Raw genomic sequence first — 19,515 nt, 5'->3', positions numbered from 1 at the left:
TGAGGAACCTCCACACTGTTTTCCAGAGCGGCTGCACCAGTTTACATTCCCACTAACAGTGTAGGAGGGTGCCTGTCTCTCCACACCCTTGCCAGCATCTATAGTCTCTTGATTTGTTCATTTTAGCCACTCTGACTGGCGTGAGGTGGTATATCAGTGTGGTTTTGATTTGTGTCTCCCTGATGATGAATGATGTTGAGCATCGTTTCATGTGCCTGTAGGCCATCTGGATGTCCTCTTTGGAGAAGTGTCTGTTCATCTTTTCTGCCCATTTCTTCACTGGTTTATTTGTTTTGTGGTTGTGAAGTTTGGTGAGTTCCTTGTAGATTTTGGATACTAGCCCTTTATCTGATATGTCATTTGCAACTATCTTTTTCCATTCTGTCAGTTGCCTATTAGTTTTCTTGATTGTTTCCTTTGCAGTGCAGAAGCGTTAAATCTTGATGAGGTCCCAATAGTTCATTTTTTCTCTCATTTCCCTTGCCTTTGGGGATGCGTCGAGTAGGAAATTGGAAATTCTGTAAGTAAGAAAGCAATTTCTTATCTCTCACTCTCCCAGGGCAGGCCCCATATACATATACAATAGAAAACCACTGTCCCTTGTATGCCAGCCTTCAAACTCTGACTGCTTCAACAAAGATGCCTCTTGTGCTCATGCTACAGCCAGTCTCTTCTTCAGGGGTTCCTCGGAATCAGGTAGCATAGGTCGGGCCTTCTTACAATTTTGCTGCCTCCAGCCCCTTCCCACATCCCATGGAAATGGATGGTGCAGCACCAGGGCAGGTTCATGCCAGGCATTGTCCTTTCCTAGGGTTGTACTGTACCTGTTGTTCTTTGAATGAAAAACACTGTCCTTACTGTTGGGTCTAGAGGAGGGGAAGACCTACTCCTTGCCCTGAGCAAGATTCCACTGTGATGAAACAGATAGAACAGTCACCAGAACTCAGGCATAGCAGCAGAAAGTCAAAACTACAAGTGCCTCTGTATAGTTCTAAATGCTGGGTACAGATTTAGATACAGTTCTAGATATAGTACTGGATGGAGCAAAAATACTGTTAAGGAAATCTCCCATAAGATAGTTTTAAAGGAGTAGCACACGCTATCTTGGAAGGAAGGAGAACTTTCTGTGCCAAAAGAAATGTGTCAGGCTCAATTCAATTTAACATGAATTATTAAATGCCCCTATGTTTCTGGCCTCCAGCTGGATGCTTAGGTCCATGATAAAATACATTCCTTACCAAAGATCTATACTTTCAGGGAAAAAAATAAAGAAAAAAAGAAAGACACACAATATCTGTGGTATTTTATTTTTTATTTCAGCTTTATTCAGATTTAATTAACATATAACATTTTAAGATATGTAATGTGTAAATTGGGATGATTTGATATACATATACATTGCGAAACTATTCATTATGATTTCCCCCTGTAAAAGGAATAATGATGGTATATTAATGTAAATGTAATGTAATGTAATGTAAATGTAATGTAATGTAAATTAAATAAAGGTAAGTGTTCAAAGAGTACCTGTGTTTCCCTCACTTCATCTTTAGATATGGAGGGGTTTCAGTGGGAGCTTTGGTTTTCAAGTTGTGGTCCTTGGAGCAGCAGGAACAGCATCACGTAGGAACTTGTTAGAAGTCCTGGGGCCTACACAGACCTACAAATTCTAAACACTGGGAGTGGGCCCAAATACCTGTGTTTTCACAAGTGTTCCAGGTGTTGTGACACTGCTAAGGTTTTAGCACTACTCAGCAGAGTAATATTCTTGGCCTCTTCCATACTGTCTCTCACTGTGACTTTGCTCAGTGAGTTAAAAAGAAAGCAGTGAGCATGGTCATCTCAGCCCCTTCCACTATTTTACTGGTTTTCTTTTTTTATGTAGAACCAACTTGCCCACAGGGCATACGCTTACCAACTTGCTCATACACGAAAATCTAATAAATGTAAACTCTCTCCTGCATTGGAAGGCAGGAGTTGCTCAGCATACTTATGATGAAAAGTATGTTAATCTGTCTGAGTGATGAAGGGCTAGCATGCCAATTAAGTTGCCTGTCTAAAGCAGGTGGTTTGATTACCTATGTCTCTGACTTGATTATCAATTGATTCCAAACAAAGGAATGGGAAAGGGGGTTATTTTTTTAGGCCTCTATAGCTCTAATAACGGATTGTGTGAAAAGTAGTCAGGATGTAGGTTCAGATCGCATGTAGTAGAGAGACCTAGTGGAGAGAACAACAGGACAGAAGAACCAGAAGAAATTCTAGAATTGTTTAGAAATGATCAGTTGTGACTTCTTATGTTACAGATAAATAAGCAGGGTATTGAAGGAAAGGAATGGCTTGTTCAATGTCACATTGCTAGTTAGTGGTGGAAAAAAGACCAGAACCCAAGACACTTGGTTCTCAGCTGTACATTTTCTGAGCAGGTGCACCAAAGCAGACAACAGTAGAGAAGGCTTTAAGACCAAGAATGCAGATATGTCCAAGTAGAAGAACCAACTCAAGGGATTTTCAGCATGGGCGGTGGGTTCAAAGCCAAAGTGCTTCATGCTCAGAGGAAATCTCTGTCTCCAATCCACTCTCACATAGCCAAGGCTCAAGCTGCACAACCTGCCCACTGTGTTCTAAATACTGCTTCATTTTCCTGTGCTTTTGCTAGTGTGACTCTCTTTGCCTAGAATCTCTCCCTGCCACCCATATGTAGAAACTCTTTTTTTTTTTAATATTTATTTTTGAGACAGAGAGACAGATCATGAGTGGGGTAGGGGGAGAGAGAGAGAGAGACAGAGACAGAGAGAGATAGAGACAGAGAGAGAGAGAGAGAGAGAGAGAGAGAGAGAGAGAGAGAGAGAGAGAGAAGAATCTGGAACAGGCTCCAGGCTTTCAGCTGCCAGAATAGAGCCCAATGCGGGGCTCCTTCCCACAAACCGTGAGATCATGACCTGAGCTGAAGTCAGATGCTTAACTGACTGAGCCACCCAGGTGCTCCTAGAAAATCTTATTTGTGCTTGGAGAGAGCGAACTCAAATGACATTCTTCTACAAAGTCTTCTGATTTCACCAATCAACTCTCACTACTGTGTCAACCACAAATGATCATCCTCCACTCTGAATTTCGAAGACACATTTTTCCCTACTACTTATGCCAATACTTTTTACTTTGTGTTACAGCTATGCTTTACCCCTTATATTAGAATATAAGCTCCTTAAAGCAGTGATCATATTTTATCATTTTTTGGTCTTTTCCTAGTTCATTTTATTGAAGTAAAATTAACATACAGTGTTATCTTTTTCTCAGATGTATAATATAATGATTCAACAATTCTATACATATCCTAGAGCTAATGAAGATAAATGTGTTAATTCCTTTTATCTATTTCATCTATCCCCCATTTGGCAACCACCAGTTTATTCCTTATATTTAAGAATCTGTGGTGGCTGGGGCACCTAGGTAGCTCAGTAGATTGAGCATCCAACTCTTCATTTTGGCTCACATCATGATCCCAGAATTTTGAGTTCAAGCCCTGTGTTGGGCTGCATGCAGAGTGTGGAGCCTGCTTGATATTCTTTCTCTCTCTTACTCTCTATTCCCCTCCTCCACTTTCTCTCTCTCAAAAACACTCAAAAACAAATAAATAAACATTTTTAAAAAAGAATCTCTCTCTCACCAGCACTTGCACTCTCTCTAAAATAAAAAATAAATAAGAATATGAGATGGTTTTTTACTTGTACCTTTTTCTGTTTGCTTTATTTCTTAAGTATACATATGAGTGAAATCATATGATATTTGTCTTTCTCTAACATATTCCACTTAACATTATAACATCTAGGTCCATCCAAATAGCATTACAAATGGCAAGGTTTCATTATTTTTTATTGCTGATTATATAACATACTCACACACACATACATACACATACACACACGACAACTTCTTCATCCTTCATCATCAGTGGATACCTGGTTTGCTTCCATATCATGGCTATTTTAAATAATGCTATAATAAAAATAGGAGTGCATATATCTTTTTGAATTCATATAAATAAAAACTTTTGCACAGAAAAGGAAACCATCAACAAAACAAAAAGACAGTCTGCCAAATGGGAGAAGATATTACAAATGATATATCTAATAAGGGGTTAATATGCAAATTAAATAAAGACCTTGTATAACTCAATGCCAAAAAATGAATAAACACTACAAAATGAGCAGAAGACCTGAATAAACATTTCTCTAAAGAAGACATACCAAATGGGCAACAGACACATGAAAAGATGTTCAGCATCACTAATCATCAGGAAAATGTAAATTATAATTACAATGAAGTATCACTTTACACCTATCATAATGGTTAAGATAAAAAAAAAGACAAGAAATAACAGGTATTGGTGAGAAGGTAGAGAAAAAGGAACCCTCATGCTTAGTGGGTGGGAATGTAAATTTGTGCAGACACTATGGAAATCACTATGGAAGTTCTTCAGAAAATTAAAAATAGAACTTTAATATGGTCCAGTATTTCCACTATTGGCTATTAACCAAAAGAAAACAAAAAAATTTTTCTAGCTTTTTAAAATGTTTTTTAGCTATTTATTTTGAGAGAGAGAAAGAGAGCACGTGCACAAGTGAGGGAGAGGCAGAGAGAGAGGGAGAGAAAGAGAACTCTAAGCAGGTTCTTTGCTGTCAGTGCAGAGCTTAATGTGGGACTTGAACTGTGAGATCATGACCTGAGCTGAAATCGAGTGTCAGACATTCAACTGACTAAGCCACTCAGTCACCAATTCTCTGGCTCTTTTAAGAAGAACTTTTTAAAAGCCCATAAACAGTTACAGACACAATTAAAAAGTAGGCAAATAAATTTTTAAAAAGGAGAAAAAGCACAAACACATCCTTCACTACACAATAAATACAAAGCACTACAAGTGTTCCTCCACTAACATCTCATGGGAAGCCTAACTTTCCCTACACTCAAGAATACTTTCCATTATTGTACAAGAAGACCAGGCTGCATTCGGGTGTAATGATGTCAAACCAAATATGTACTGACACTGTTGAGTTCAAGGTCCACAGTTTTGTCTTAAGTGGGGTTATTGACCAGGCTATGTTGGATCCCATAGCCAAAGTAGATAGCAAACCCAATCAGCATCCAGACACCATATCGGGCCCAAGTGCCAGCTGTCATCTGCATCATAAGGTAAACATTCACAAAGATGCTAAGTAGTGGGAGGAGAGGCAGAACAGGGACCTTAAAAGGAAGGGAACTGGGAATCTGTGGCTGTCTCCAGATGACCCCAGTGATCCCAGTGATGAGCACCAGGAGCAGCACAGCCATTGAAATCCACACTGGGTCTCCAGAAAGCAGAACTGGCCACTGTGCTAGCACCAAGCAAAGAAGAGTGAGCAGGATCACAAGCAGTGAGACGCAAACATAGACAACCCTGCCAGAGAGTGGAGTGGGGGTGGGGCTGCCTGGAAAAAGTAGTCCTTGTAGAGTTAGCTGCTCTGTTTCAGGTTCATTCTCCTGCACCTCTGCTTCATTTCCCCCATTATGCATCTCAGGTTGATACCTGACAATGAGAATACCAAAAATCATCAGAGAGAAAACTATCAGGGTCCCAAATGACATGAGGTCCAGAAAATCAGTGAGTCCAAAGAAGAATGACATGATTGCTGCAACAATGCCAAAGATCACAGTGACCACGATGGGGGTGTATGTGTACGCTTGGATCCTGGCAAGGACAGGGAACAGGAGGTCTTCTGGTGCCATCTCACGTATCACCCGTTGTGTGAGGAACATAAAGTCAAAGATGTCTTCAAAAACAATACAAAGGAATCCAAAAGCTACAACATAGTAGGCAGGGATCCAGCCAATATGGAGAAATGCTTCTGGCACAGAGTTCCCAAGATGAAGCTGGTAGTAAGGCAACATAAGTGTAAGTGCCACAGAGACACCAAAATACAAGATAAAGCATATGAACAGTGTAATCACAATGCCCATGAAAATGGAACGCTGGGGATCCTGGGCTTCCCCAACTCTGGTAATAATATGGTGAAACCCCAAAATGCATAGATACAGGTAGCTGCTCCCTGGAGAATCCCTTCAAAGCCAAAAGGCACAAATCCTCCAGAGCCCAGAGGGCCCAAGCTAGAGGTTTCATTGAGTTCAGCCATTTTGTAGTCCTCTTCTGTGAGGCTCCAGTTGTGCAGGTCTCCCTTAATGAAGCCAGCAATGATGACAAATCCAAGAACCAAAATTTTCACCAATGTGGACCCTTTGGTTACCAGGGGAATCTGCCTAATGTTCCGAGTCAGCAATTCCATGAAAAAGAACACCAGGAACACAACAAAGAAGCCTAGCATTTCTGCAAAGACACGGGAAACATTTTGTGAGATGCTGTCATACAGCATCTGAAAGATCTGGTTTCCAAAAAAACTGTCAAAAACGAAGATCCAGGCTTGTATCACGATGCTTACATAGGCAACATTTATGAAGATGAGGACCCAGCCAGTGATGAAAGCCCCAAGTTCGCCTATGGTGACAAAGCTGTAGAGATATGAAGAACCAGAATATGGAACTTGGGAACTAGTCTCTGCATAGCTCAGACCGGCCAATACTGAAGTTAGGCCAGACACCAAAAAGCAGATCGCAATTGATGGTCCTGCTTTATTTCTAGCCATCTCACCAAGTCGGAAATACACACTTATATCCACTGTGTAGTTCACACCCAGGGCCACTAAATCCAGAGTGTTCAGGCTTTTGGCAGTCTCATCCGTAGGTTGCTCCACTGTATGTCTGTGTACCAACTTTTGACCAAATCTGTGAAGGGCTTGACAAAACATTCTAGCTAGAATGGAAGTGGATTTTAGGATCAGAGAGCTGTGACAAGTGCAGGGAGTTGTAAGTCTCAGATAGGTTCTGTGATGCTGAGTTAAGCTGAATTGAGTTGGGGATGTTGCAATTGGTTGCTCAGACTTCAGTGATGCTGATTCACATTTCTTCGGCTATGTGCTATCCCTCCAGAATGCCTGAGATATGGTAAACAACACATATTTACTGAATAATGGTGTTTAACTAACAAACCAAAGCTCAGAAGTCACATGTCATTTGTTACAGCCCAAATATCACAGAAACCGACACAAAAGGACATCATAGAAAAATTAACCTTGTGTTCCACCCAGAAACATTGCCAAATATCTCCCAACATTCTCCTCTTTTACATAATACATGACATAATCCCATTTTGGTTTGTCAAATTCGTGTAGCTTCATATACTGATTAAGCGGTAAAACACAACAAGGCATGAATTTATTGTGTGATAATTCACACACGAGATGTTTGTGTGGTGCTTAGGCATGAGTTATGACATATTAAGTCATAGAATGGAGGGAATTATTGCAATTACAGAACCATTTTTGAAATATCATCTGAGTTTAAAATATAATATTGGTCCCATGGTCTTAAAATCCTTAGGCTCCAAATCAGATAGCCAAGGTCACATGTCACTTTGGGCCCCTTTATTTTCATTGTGCACCACTATTTAGCTGTACTGATGGCAAAGAATGTACAGTCCAACCCTTCCTTTTACTTATCTAGGCCACCAGGGGGCTGTGAGAAGAGTGGAAGAAGAAGAAAGAGGCAGGGTCTTCATAACTACCTGCAAGAAGGAGAGGAACAGGCTGTTTGGTGAGGAAACACTGGAGAAATGGGTGAAGCAGCTAACCAAGGGTCCATTACTAAGAAGGGAGAAGAGCCAGAAAGGCCATTTTGTGAATTCTGACATTCAATGAACCGCACCCAAAGCAACCAGATAAAAATTCACTACAGTTTTTGTGTCCACAGTTATGAGAGATTGATGTGTAGAGAGGAAAGACGTAAGTCACTTAGCTCACTACCTCACAACCAAAATAATTCCTCTGTCTCCTCCCTCTCCGGGTTCCAGGAGAGAAGATGAGCTCACGTCTGCAGAAATTCTCCTCACTAACCACACTGTGCTCTATAAACACCCTGCACCATCTGTGATGTCAGCTGCCAGCAGTCTGAGAATCTTCCCTGTTCTGTGAGCTTGTATCAAAACACTCACTTGTAACAGCCTATTAATTTTTCACAAGGAGTTATTTTTAACTGGTTTAAAGTATTGTCTGAATATATCAAATATGTTTTCTTAATGAACAAATCCTGCAGGTGTTTTCTTCCCCCCACCCCAGCTGCTATTCAGACGGCCCCCTTCTCAAGAGGAAAAGGTTTTAAATAGATAATTCAGAGGAATGCCCTGGAAATAACTAGTGGAGAGAGTGGAGAGAAAACACAGTAATGCAGCCTCCATTCTCTTCCCTACTCAGGCCTTGGGTTTTATTTATTTATATTTACTTATTTATAGTTTTATTTATTTTTACTTTTTAGAAAGAGAGAGCAGGAGCAAGGGAGAGGGGCAGAGAGAGAGAAAAGGGGAATCTTAAGCAGACTCCATGTTCAGCAGGGAGCCCAGAGCAGCACTGGGATTACAACCTGAACTGAAATGAAGAGATGTATGTGGCATCGACTGAGCTACCCAGGCACCCCTCTGACTTTGATTTTGCGAGAATTTTAGGAAGTGTTGTCAGAGGTTTCAAAACACAGAAAGATCAAGTCAAATTTCAAACAATCTTCTCTACAGATGATCAAGAGAACCCCTTGGATTATGTGTCACACCTTCTGTCTACAAATCCATCTAGACTCGTTGTCATTAAACAATTCCAATGTTATACCAACAAGCACCTGAGCTGGATAAGGAAGGTCAGTTAACTCAAGGAACTTTCTACACTATGAATATGATTGATGTGTCTCCACCCATGTCCAAGCTTCAATCCCTTCCCTCCTTCCCCGCTGAGCTTCCTTCATAGTCTTTCCTTCCTTCATCATCTGACCTGTACTTATTCCTCCAGCCCCACACTTTTCCCAGTTCCTATTACAGCTGCAAAATTTTGCACCCACCCCTTTCCCTTGCCTCTAATGCCCTCTTGTTCCTTCATGTACTATCCCCCAATTCACTTTCAGTTCCAAGCTCAAAAATCTTCCCCAGGAACCTCCCTTGATCCTTATGCTGCCCTTCCTGTGTGCTCTCATAGCACCTGGGCTTTGCCCATGTGCCATTTATCCTAATGTATCAGATTCCAGCTCAGCTGCTATTTCCTCCAATAGACTGTGAGTTAGTTGCTTAATAAATATTTGTTGAACAAATGCACAAACTGAGAAGAGAAACCTGACAGAGCACATAATCCAGAATACCTATTTACTTGACTTTGAGATACATACTTTGCAGCCAGGCAACCTTTATAAATCTGGCTCAGGTAAATATATAAATTATACCTTCCTTGATGAAGTCAATAAAAATGAAAAGTGTGAAGGGAATACCACCTGTGATAAAACCTTGACTGCCCATTGTTCACGGCAGGTATAAGCCACACATAGGTGGTAAAAAATTGTTTGCCTTTGAGGACACTTGCTTAAAACTACCAGTCTGCCTTGGGTTAAAAGGCTGTCTTTGGTTACAGGCAACCAACCACCCATGCTCTACTTTTTTGAAGGCATCACACTCAGGTACTATCATCTAGGTAGCATGTCCCCAGGCAAAAATTCCCACTTTGGGAGACAGAGGGAAGCATAATGAAGATACCTGGGCCATCATCAAATGCCAGATCCTCTCCCTCTGAAGATTCTTGTCCAGTTAGCCCTGTACTTTCCATGACTTCTCTAAACCACCCCAAATGAAAAGAAATTGTCCTCCATTTCAAAGGAAAGAGATTGTAAAAGCTTCCTACACAGGAAGGCAGCACAGTTTGGTAGTTAGGAGTAAAGGCTCTGCAGGTAGACAGTTCAGGTTCAAATTATAACTCAACTCCTACCAGATGATTCTGGACAAAGTAGTTCACTTCCTAAGGGCTTAGTTTCCACTACACACAAATGAGAGTGAAAGTAAATACCTGTAGGTTCACTGTAAGGAGTGAATGATGCCTGCAATGCCTAGCAAGCAATATGTACAAAATATAATTGACCTAATGTTTAATATTGAAATCTGACCCAGAGTTTCCAAACTTTGAAAATAAATTAGTCTTTATAAATGTCTAGCCTCAAAATCATCCAATACAACTCAAGCATGTGTGCTAGCCATCATGAAACAATTAAAAGTTTTGGTCTACATATTTTGCCTTGAAACTCAAAGGACTCTAATTAGACACCCTCATATGTGCTGGTGCTAAACACGTGGAGGTTCTAGGCTTACTGAGTTATACCAGGCATCAAAAAATGCAGGAGTTGAATATAACAATAACAAAAACAACAACAATAATATCCTTGGTTACAGATGCCTCATCTCATTTCTGGAAGAGGCAGTGCTGAGTACTATAGAAGTAAGAGCAATTAACATTATATCAAATCTTTAGATTTGAGCCCTTTTACTTCTGCTTGACTATGTAATCTCATCTGCTTAATCACTCTAACCCTTGATTTCCTCATCCACAAAGAATCTTACTTCATTTCCCTTTCTGGATCAACATGAGAATTCAAGAGAAGATACAAACTATCATGTACTGCAGGGTTGGTGTGTAACTGGGGCCACTGTCTTGAAACACAATCTTAGTGGAATTAAGAATGTACACCCCCCTACTCCACAATCCCTCTACAAAGCAAACACCCAAAGGAAATTCTCTCCTGAGTCCATAAGGAAGCCCATATGAGCATGTTCATTGCAGGACTGTTTCTGTGAGCAAGAAGTTGGAAGCTATGCCAGTGTCTGTTACTAGATGAATATATAAGTAAAATGTGCTGTATATGCAAAATGAAATACTACATAGCAGTCAGAAATCATACAGTAGATTTACATACAGCAACATGGGTAGATCTAAAAGCAATGTTAGGAAGCAAAAGTAAAAGCAGGATGTGGTTTATAACACAATATCACTTATGAAAATTTAAAGAACAGCCAAAAAATGTGTTTATTTGTCAAGGATACATATATCTGTTTAAAATGTCACATTATTTCTCTGCTCTAAACTTTTCACTGGTTTCCCTTTCTATTTAGAGTGGGAGACAAAGTGTGCACTTACAATGGCCTACAAAGTTCTATAGTATGTGTCACTGACCCAGCTAATTCTCTGCCTCTGTTTTTCTCTCTTCCCCTTCTTTTTCAGACCACTGGCCTTCTAACATACCAGGCACTGGCTATCCCCTATACTGCACCACTTCTGGCCCAGATATCCACATGGTTGCTTCCCTAATGGCATTTCATGAAATATCACAAAACTGCATAGCAATGCTTTCCTTAATCATCACATTAAAAAAAAAACCTGCACAATGTACCTTACCCCAGTGCTTTTTCCCCCTCAGTACTTAACCCTATTTAACATACTGTAAGTTTCACCTACTTATTTGTTCATAATTTATCTCACTGCAAAAGAATGTAAGCTCCATGAAAGAAGGATTGTTTTGTTTTTATTATTTTTCTTCTGGCTTATTATTCTCTGCACTTACAACTGTGCCTGACACATAGTCAACACTGAATTTTTGAGTGGATGAATGTATCTAAATACACATATAGAGCATGGATTGGAGGAGCATCATTAAATACACTAAAACAAGTATCTCCAGTGAGGAGAGGAAATGAGATTAGAGATCAGGATAAAAGGGGAAAACAAAATGCATTGATACAGGGCCTGATAGGGAGAGATGGTGTTAGCAGTCCATGACTGAGGGAGGGGTTGACTCTACTCTGTGCACTTCAGGTCGAACAAAGGAATTGCATGAGGTAATGTTGTGAGAGGACCTGGTTCAGAGCCTGAAAATGGTGGGCACTCAATAGATTTTAAATGAAGGGCAACTGGATCCTGTAATCATTAGGACATGGAGAATACAGAGAAGAAACGCCTGCTACAAAGAGGGTGGAGAACAAGGGAAATTGGGCACTCTTCCTACCAGTTCCCTTAAATCCTTTTCCCTTTTTCCAACTCCTCTTTCTCCACCAGCTCCTTCCACTGTCTCTGGAGGCTCCTTACTGGACACTAAGGATGCCTGTACCATGTTTCTCTCTCTGGGGAAGCATCTCCAGTCACCAATCTCCCAACAAAGACTCAACAGTGGTTCTTGACATTTGTTGAATCACAGACCCCTCTGAGGTTGGTCATCTCAAAAGAATGTCCTATACTCTTCTGAAGTCCATCCATGGACCATGAGCAGGAATCCCAGAAGAATGGAAGGGTGGAGAGGGGTAATGATTTTGATTATTTCTATTTCCTTCAAGTGTGTTGTGCAGGGTGGTCCTTGTGCTCTTCCCACTTTTATTGAAGGCGAGGAACAGTTGTCTACAGACAAAGTATGAAGTTACCAGAGAAACAACCCAAAGAACAGAGTATCTTGGAATTAAATAATCATGTTTTATGACTTAAACAGAAGCATGCAGAACAAGAAAATTCAGGAAAAAACAGAGAAAACAAACCCATTGTTGGGAATCCTGAGAGAGATTACAACAAATCCAGCCTATGACAGCAAAGAGAAGCATTGTCCTCAAACAACAGGTTCAGAAATGCCGTCTATCTCTGCATTAATCTATGATTATTCCAATAGTTTATATTCAGTCCAGACTCTCTGACCCAGCTGTCAGAGCCCTACCCTAATTCTCCCCCTACCCTCAGGCCCATCACCTCCTTCCTAACTCAGCTCCTCACATTCTTACCTTTCCTGGGATATGCCTTTGGCCTGAGTAAGTGCCTGCCCTGCCAGGAATGCTCTCCTCATTCCTTTCTGTCCAGTCTTGATGCCCTAACTCTTCTCAACCCCTATCCACAGCCTTTCTTTTTGTGTCTAGGAAGCCTTTCCTAAGCCATCCTGACTGATCCCCATCTCTAACCTTCTACCCCTTCCCACCAGCACTTACAGCCCATCATGATGCTCAGCTAAAATTAATTTTCCATTTATGCCTGCCAGTGTCCTGAGTGTGTCACTTAAATTCCTTTACAGTCCCAAAGTTTCCAGAGAGCAGTGTCAGGACCCACCTTCAACTCTTACTACCCAGGACAAGGATCTACTCATAATTGTACCAAGCAACTATAAGAGGAATTTGACAGATAAAATTAATATATTGATGTATTGGTTGAATAGTATATCTTGAGATTCTTAGAAGTAGAATTTTATTTTCCATTGGAAAGAGAGAAAGAGCCAATTCCAGGTAGAAACAGGAGACTAGAACATGCATCATGTATTCCAAGAGTGTTTCCTTAAAATATTTCTTTTGAGGGCCCTGGGTCTGTGAATCTCAGTTTCATTAGCAGTCTTCCCCCAAAAGAGGTGTCAAAGTTCCATCCCATGTCTCCCAGAAAAACCCCTATCAAAGCCAGTATTTACTCAGTAAACTAAGGCTCTCTTGCTTTTCCAGCTAGCCTTACCCACTCTCCTCTCCTTTGTCCTGGAGGTCATTGTGTTTATTACTCTGTCTCTAGAAGGGTACTGCCCTCACTCTGTACATTTCCTTTTCAGAACATTTTTCCAAGGCAGTAAGTTCCACTGGTTCCTGTGGTTGCATGTTAACACTCCTGCCAAGCAGGAACTTGGCCTTGTGGCTTCTCCGAGTAGATACAAAGAGAGTTTGGATACCAGTTGCTTTGATAAAGATTTGAGAGGAAGGCTAATGAGGATGTTAAATAATCATTTTCAAGTTCTCAAAGTTTCAGAGAAGTGGACTTTTAATGCAACATCTCCAGAAATTATATCAATCCTGGTGTATCCAAGCTCAGCTTCTTTCTGATTCCAAATAAATTCTCTCATCTTCCTTAAAACACAAGAATCTTTCACCTCAAATTGCTTACATTCCTGTAGTAGGAAGCAAACAATAAACAGATGAGTAATATAAATATATTTTGTGTTGGATATGGAATCAGTGCTGCAGAGAAAAGGAAAACAAGAAAATGTTAGGATATGCTGAGTGGGTGTTGTGAGTTTAAAACGGGTGGTCCAAGACAGCTTCACCTTCACACTGTTGTGCAACCATCACCACCATCATGACCAGAACCTGTTCTTCTTTCTCATCTGAAACTTTGTATTCATTACACAATAACTTCCCATTTTTTCCTCCCTGCAGCCCTTAGCAACCAACATTCTACTTTCTGTCTCTGTGAGTTTGACTACTCCAGGTATGTCCTATAAGTGGAATCATAGAATATTGCTCTTTTGTGACCAGCTTATTTAATTTAGCATAATATCTTCATGTTTTAGTTCATGTAGAATGTCATTCCTCTTGAGGCTAAATAATATTCCATTGTGTGTATATCCCACATCTTGTTTATTTATCCATCCACTGATGGACATGTGAGTTGTTTTACCTTTAATTGTTGAGAACAATGCTGTTATGCATATGGGTGTACAAATATATTTTTAAGTCCCTGCTTTCAATTCCTTGGGACAGATACTCAGAAGAGGGATAGCTGGATCATATGGTAATTGTATATGTAATTTTCTGAGAAATGACCATACTGTTTTCCACAGTGGCTACTCCATTTTACATTCTTACCAGTAATGCACAAGCATCCTGATTTCTCCACGTCTTCCCTAACACTCATTATCTCATTATTCTTTTGTTTTGTTTTGTGTTTTGATTTTGATAGTAGCCATCCTCTCATCCAAGTACTAACCAGGCCTGACTCTGCTTAGCTTCAGAGATCAGCCGAGATCAGGCGTGTTCAGGGTGGTATGGTGGTAGACTTGATAGTAGCCATCCTAATGGACATGAAGTGGTACTAACTGGATATTTTAAGGAAAAATAAGGAGGCCTGTGGGGCCAGGATAGAGTAAGTGAGGAGGAAGCAGTAGGGGATGCGATCAGAGAGAAAGTAGGAAGCCAGATCCTTCATGTAGGGTCTGAGAGTCACTGTGAGGACTTTGGTAGTTATTCTGGGTGTGATGGGAACTGAGAGCTCACAGAACATGAAAATCAGTAGGCAGCATGTGAAACCAAGTATTGGGTTCTCAAACTAAGAAAAAGCTGCCTCTAGAGTTTTAAAACAAGGCATGGAGACAAGTTATGCAGCATTCTCAATAGATGTTTGGTGCTTCTGACAACACAATGAAGGCTGAATAAGCTGTGTTTTTGCATCTGCTCCCTCTTAGATGCCAAAGCAGAGATGTCATACAACCACCCATGGTGGAGTAAGATGGTGGATTGCTTTCACTGAAGCTGTTCACTTTCTGGGTTATCTCTAGGCAGGACTCCATCACTTAAATATCACACAAAAATCATTTTAGTATCATTCACTATTTCAGGCTATTCCTACCATTACTGTGGATAATCAAGAGATAAAAGGCATGGTGAAATTAAGAACTGCAAAGATAGAGGTAGGAAGACTCTCAGAAAAGGGACAGGAGCCATGTGTATTCATAAGCTGTGCAGAATTAAATAATGGATCCAGGTCTAAGCCCTAGATGCCTCAGAAAGGACTGTCACAATGCTCCAGCTCAGAGCTGGAGAGAAAGAAGGCCCCAAAGAGAAACCTGAAAACATATTTTAGAGGGGCAAATAGCACCTCTCAAGACCTCACTTGCTCTGGACCACAGGGATGAAAGCTTCTACATCCCAATGAGAAGCCTAACTAATTATACAGTTTGTCAACAACAAATAATCTGGAGAGAATGGCTGCCCAACCACCATTTATACATGGTAGAAAATATAAACTTGTGTATTGGTAGTGGAGGAGATAGAGGGTGGAGAAGGAGAGAATTATGGGGTTGTCCATTCTGGGAAAAGAGGAGAGACTGAAATCAATTTTCACTATGACATATTTATGATTCAAATAAGGGCGGAGGAGGGAAGTATAGTATAGAGGGAAGTTTATTATGGAAATGCAATAACTAATTTTTCTCAGCAAGGGAACAGGCCATGTTCTCCTAGGTTCTGTGTGCTATATTTCTCACCAGCTGACAACCACCTTATTGATCATTTACTCTCAACTCAGGATGATCACTATCCACCCCCAGGGCAAAGAGACTCCACAGTCTGCCTCACACCATAGTCCCGATCTCATTTCCCTTCTCTGTGGGATCATTACAGGTGTTCTGGGTTATCTTTAAGCCTTCAAACATGTGTAATAAAAATGGAACTCAGATATAGAAGATGGCTGCTCTTCCTCCTCTCGAGTAGAAAAATCATAAACCTAAGTAGCTGTGAAAATTTTACGTCATTCATTTATTTGCTCATTCAAAAATAGTTAAGCACCTCTTAAATGCCAGTCCTAATGTTTCATGCTACCAACACAACATGGAGGAAAAAGACATGTCCTCTGCCTACATGGCACTCATTGTTGTTAACAATGTTCTTATATAGTATTTTTGTGGAAAATGTGTAAGCAGAATCTAATGATAAAATGATCAGTCTAGAAGGCAAATTTCTACAGAAATTTGACTTTCTCTGAAACAACTGGCCTATGCTTTTCAAAATTGTCCATGTCAGGAATGACAGCATGAGGAACTGTTGCAATTTAAAGGTGAATAAAGAGGCATGACAATGAAATGCAATGCAAAACCTGGGATTGCAGCTGGATCATCTGGATCAGGGAAAAACATTTCACCCTAAAAAAATTGACAGTTTGTAAACTTTGAGAATGTATTATATATCTTACATACAAGCACATGTACACACACATACAGACATTGGAGAAAAGAAGCAAATGTGGCAAACTATTAACAACTGGTCAATCTTGGTGAAAGATAATGGGTATTAATTATACTATTCTTACAACTTTCTGTAAGTTTGATAGTTTTCAAAGAAAAATCAGAGAAAAACAAGAATATCACAATAGTAAAGGCTATGGACTCTCATACCCTGAATGCCCTTAATAAACAAACTTGCCATCACTTTTGGTTGTAACAAAACCCCACCCAGAATGATCTAGCCATGAATCAGGGACTTTAGATCAGAGGATTGGGCAGGAAGACAGAACTCCCTTGTCTTTGATTTACAGTCAGAATTGTCAGCAAGAAAAATGTTTGGAAAAAATACAATCTTGGCTCATGTTAACACAGTTATGAACACTGAAGGCACTGGGAAACATGTGTAGAGGCTGGAGGTGGAAAAAAATGGTATCTGACAAATAGGGGTATGAGGTAAATGTGTAAGATTTAGCGATACATGGAGAGAGGGGTGAAATACAACCAGAAGTTGTTGAGCTACAAGTAATGCATAGATGTTATTTCATTTAACTTCCATAACAACCCAGTGAAATAAGTATTATTATTCCACTTTACAGATTGAGTGGTTAGACAATTGTCCCAAGCTCCTATAGCCAGTATAAAGAAGAACTGGAATTTGAACTTGGTTCTTTGTTACTTGAAAGACCTTGTTTTCTCTACTGCAGCACCCTACCTCCACAAAGAGTCAAGACTCTAGGGCATGACTATTTAAGGAGTACTTAAGCCAGTGCTTATCTTTGTGGCCAGGAAATCTTCTGCTGATGTCTTCCCTTTCCTCCCAATTACATATTGATAGGCCAGACTAGAAGTACTGGGATCATTAAATCTCAAAGTTCTATCTAAACAAAGTCCTGCTAAACTCCAAACCTAATCTAGGATCAAAATGTCTCTACATTAACCTTCCAGTTGTGAAGAAAGATTCTAAAACATCCCCATACCCACTCCAATAGTTCCAAGATATGGGATTAAAATAATTGTAATTCCTGCCCACAACTTTAGCTTATATCCTTTTGCTTGGCTTTTTGTAGAATATAGTATACTAGATCCCTAGATGCCAAATATGACACCCTCTTGATGCTAAATATGAGCTTTTGTGTTTCCCATTGTGACCCATGTCTTTGATAAGCCCTGGAGTATTGTTAATACTTATTAATCATCCGGGGCATCTGCATGGCTCAGCTGGTTAACCATCCGACTTCAGCTCAGGTCTTGATCTCAAGGTTTGTGGGTTTGATCCCCGCATTGAGATCTGTGCTGACAGGTCAGAGCCTTGAGCCTGCTTCGAATTCTGTGTCTCCCTCTCTCTGTCCCTTTCACCTCATGCTCTGTCTCTGCCTCTTAAAAATAAGTTGAGAAAACATTAAAATCTTGAAAAAATATTAATCACCCATGGAAATAAGCACGAAGACCAGTGGACATTAGGTATTTTTATAGACTTCTTTGTCCATTTTTTACCCTCCTCATTATTTTTTACACTTATTAAGAAATGTAGACTTGACAAAAGAATATGGGTATTATGAACATACTATTTGCATAGAAAATCAACAGAGAAGATAGAGAATTGTCTTTCTGTTGTCATTTCTAAAGAAGAAAACTCCAAATCCTCTTGCAGAAACAAAAGTATTTACAAGGCAGCCTCTTTAAAAAAATTTTTTTTTAATGTTTTACTTTTTATTTTTGAGACAGAGACAGTGTGAGCAGAGGGAAACACAGAATCCGAACACAAGCTCCAGGCTCTGAGCTAGCTGCCAGCACAGAGCCTGATGCAGGGCTCGAACCCATGAACTGTGAGATCATGACCTGAGCCAAAGTTGGATGCCTAACTGACTGAGCCACCCAGGAGCCCTGACAAAGCAGCCTTTAAGGAGCCTGACTTTACTTAGGAAATTATATACAAATTTGGAAAAAATCTAAGAAATTGCAACAGAAATCATTGATTACTGATATTTTGGGATCACCAACCTATCACTCAGTTCAATTTAACTGACATGAAGTCACTTAGACAGTTTGCACCTTATCATTCTAGACCTCTATCTAGTAGGTTCCTATGCTTTGCAAATATAGCATATCCGAGGCCAGTCTCCTGTCCATCCTCCTTGTCCATAAAATTGGTAATCTAAACAATCCTCTCATCTCTTACTCAGATTCACCCAGTATACTTCAAACTGCCCTTGAAGAATGATAAAGCCCTAAATTACATTCTTTGTGACTACTATACTGCACCAGATAATTTAAGTGTGAGTACCCTCTACCCTCCTTGTGGGAAATGACAGTTTTTTCAAGTAATTATTTTTAACATAATTTCTTGTCAAATTGGTTTCCATACAACACCTAGTTAAAAGGCACCCCCACAATCCTCACACTCATAGCCAGACCTGATGTTTCCTTTCTTCTATTAAATATAAACTTCTAATATTGTATTTCCAAGGTTTTCTTTTCACTGTTCTTCAAGGTCAAGAGGCACCTGAGTGGCTCAGCCGGTTGAGCCTCTGACTTCAGCTCAGGTCTTGATCTCACAGGTTTTTAGTTCGAGCCCTGAATTGGGCTGGCTGCTGTCAGTGTAGAGCAAGCTTCAGATCTCCTGTGCCCCTCTCTCCTTCTCTCTGCCCCACCCCCACTCATAATCACTCACTCCCCCACCCCTCAAAAATAAATAAAACATTAAAAAATCAATGCCAAAGCTACACCCTTCTCCATGTGATATATGTTTATGAGACTGACACGCTGTCTTCTGTGCTGAGGCAGGTATGTGATATATGTTTACATACATGACTGGTGCACAGACATGTACACCACAAACACTGTGCTGTGCAC

At 40.2% G+C, this 19,515-nt stretch overlaps 2 pseudogenes; both read right to left on the bottom strand.

Moving 5' to 3' along the window:
* Nucleotides 1-5,073: 5,073 nt before the first annotated feature.
* LOC115305278 lies at nt 5,074-6,836 on the bottom strand (annotated as a pseudogene).
* A 750-nt stretch (nt 6,837-7,586) lies between these two features.
* The window catches only part of LOC115305277, a 17,686-nt pseudogene continuing 5,757 nt past the window's right edge, over nt 7,587-19,515 (bottom strand).

This window comes from Suricata suricatta, chromosome 10 (assembly GCF_006229205.1).
Source record: "Suricata suricatta isolate VVHF042 chromosome 10, meerkat_22Aug2017_6uvM2_HiC, whole genome shotgun sequence".
NCBI lineage: Eukaryota > Metazoa > Chordata > Mammalia > Carnivora > Herpestidae > Suricata > Suricata suricatta.
This window is presented reverse-complemented; position numbering and strand designations above follow the sequence as displayed.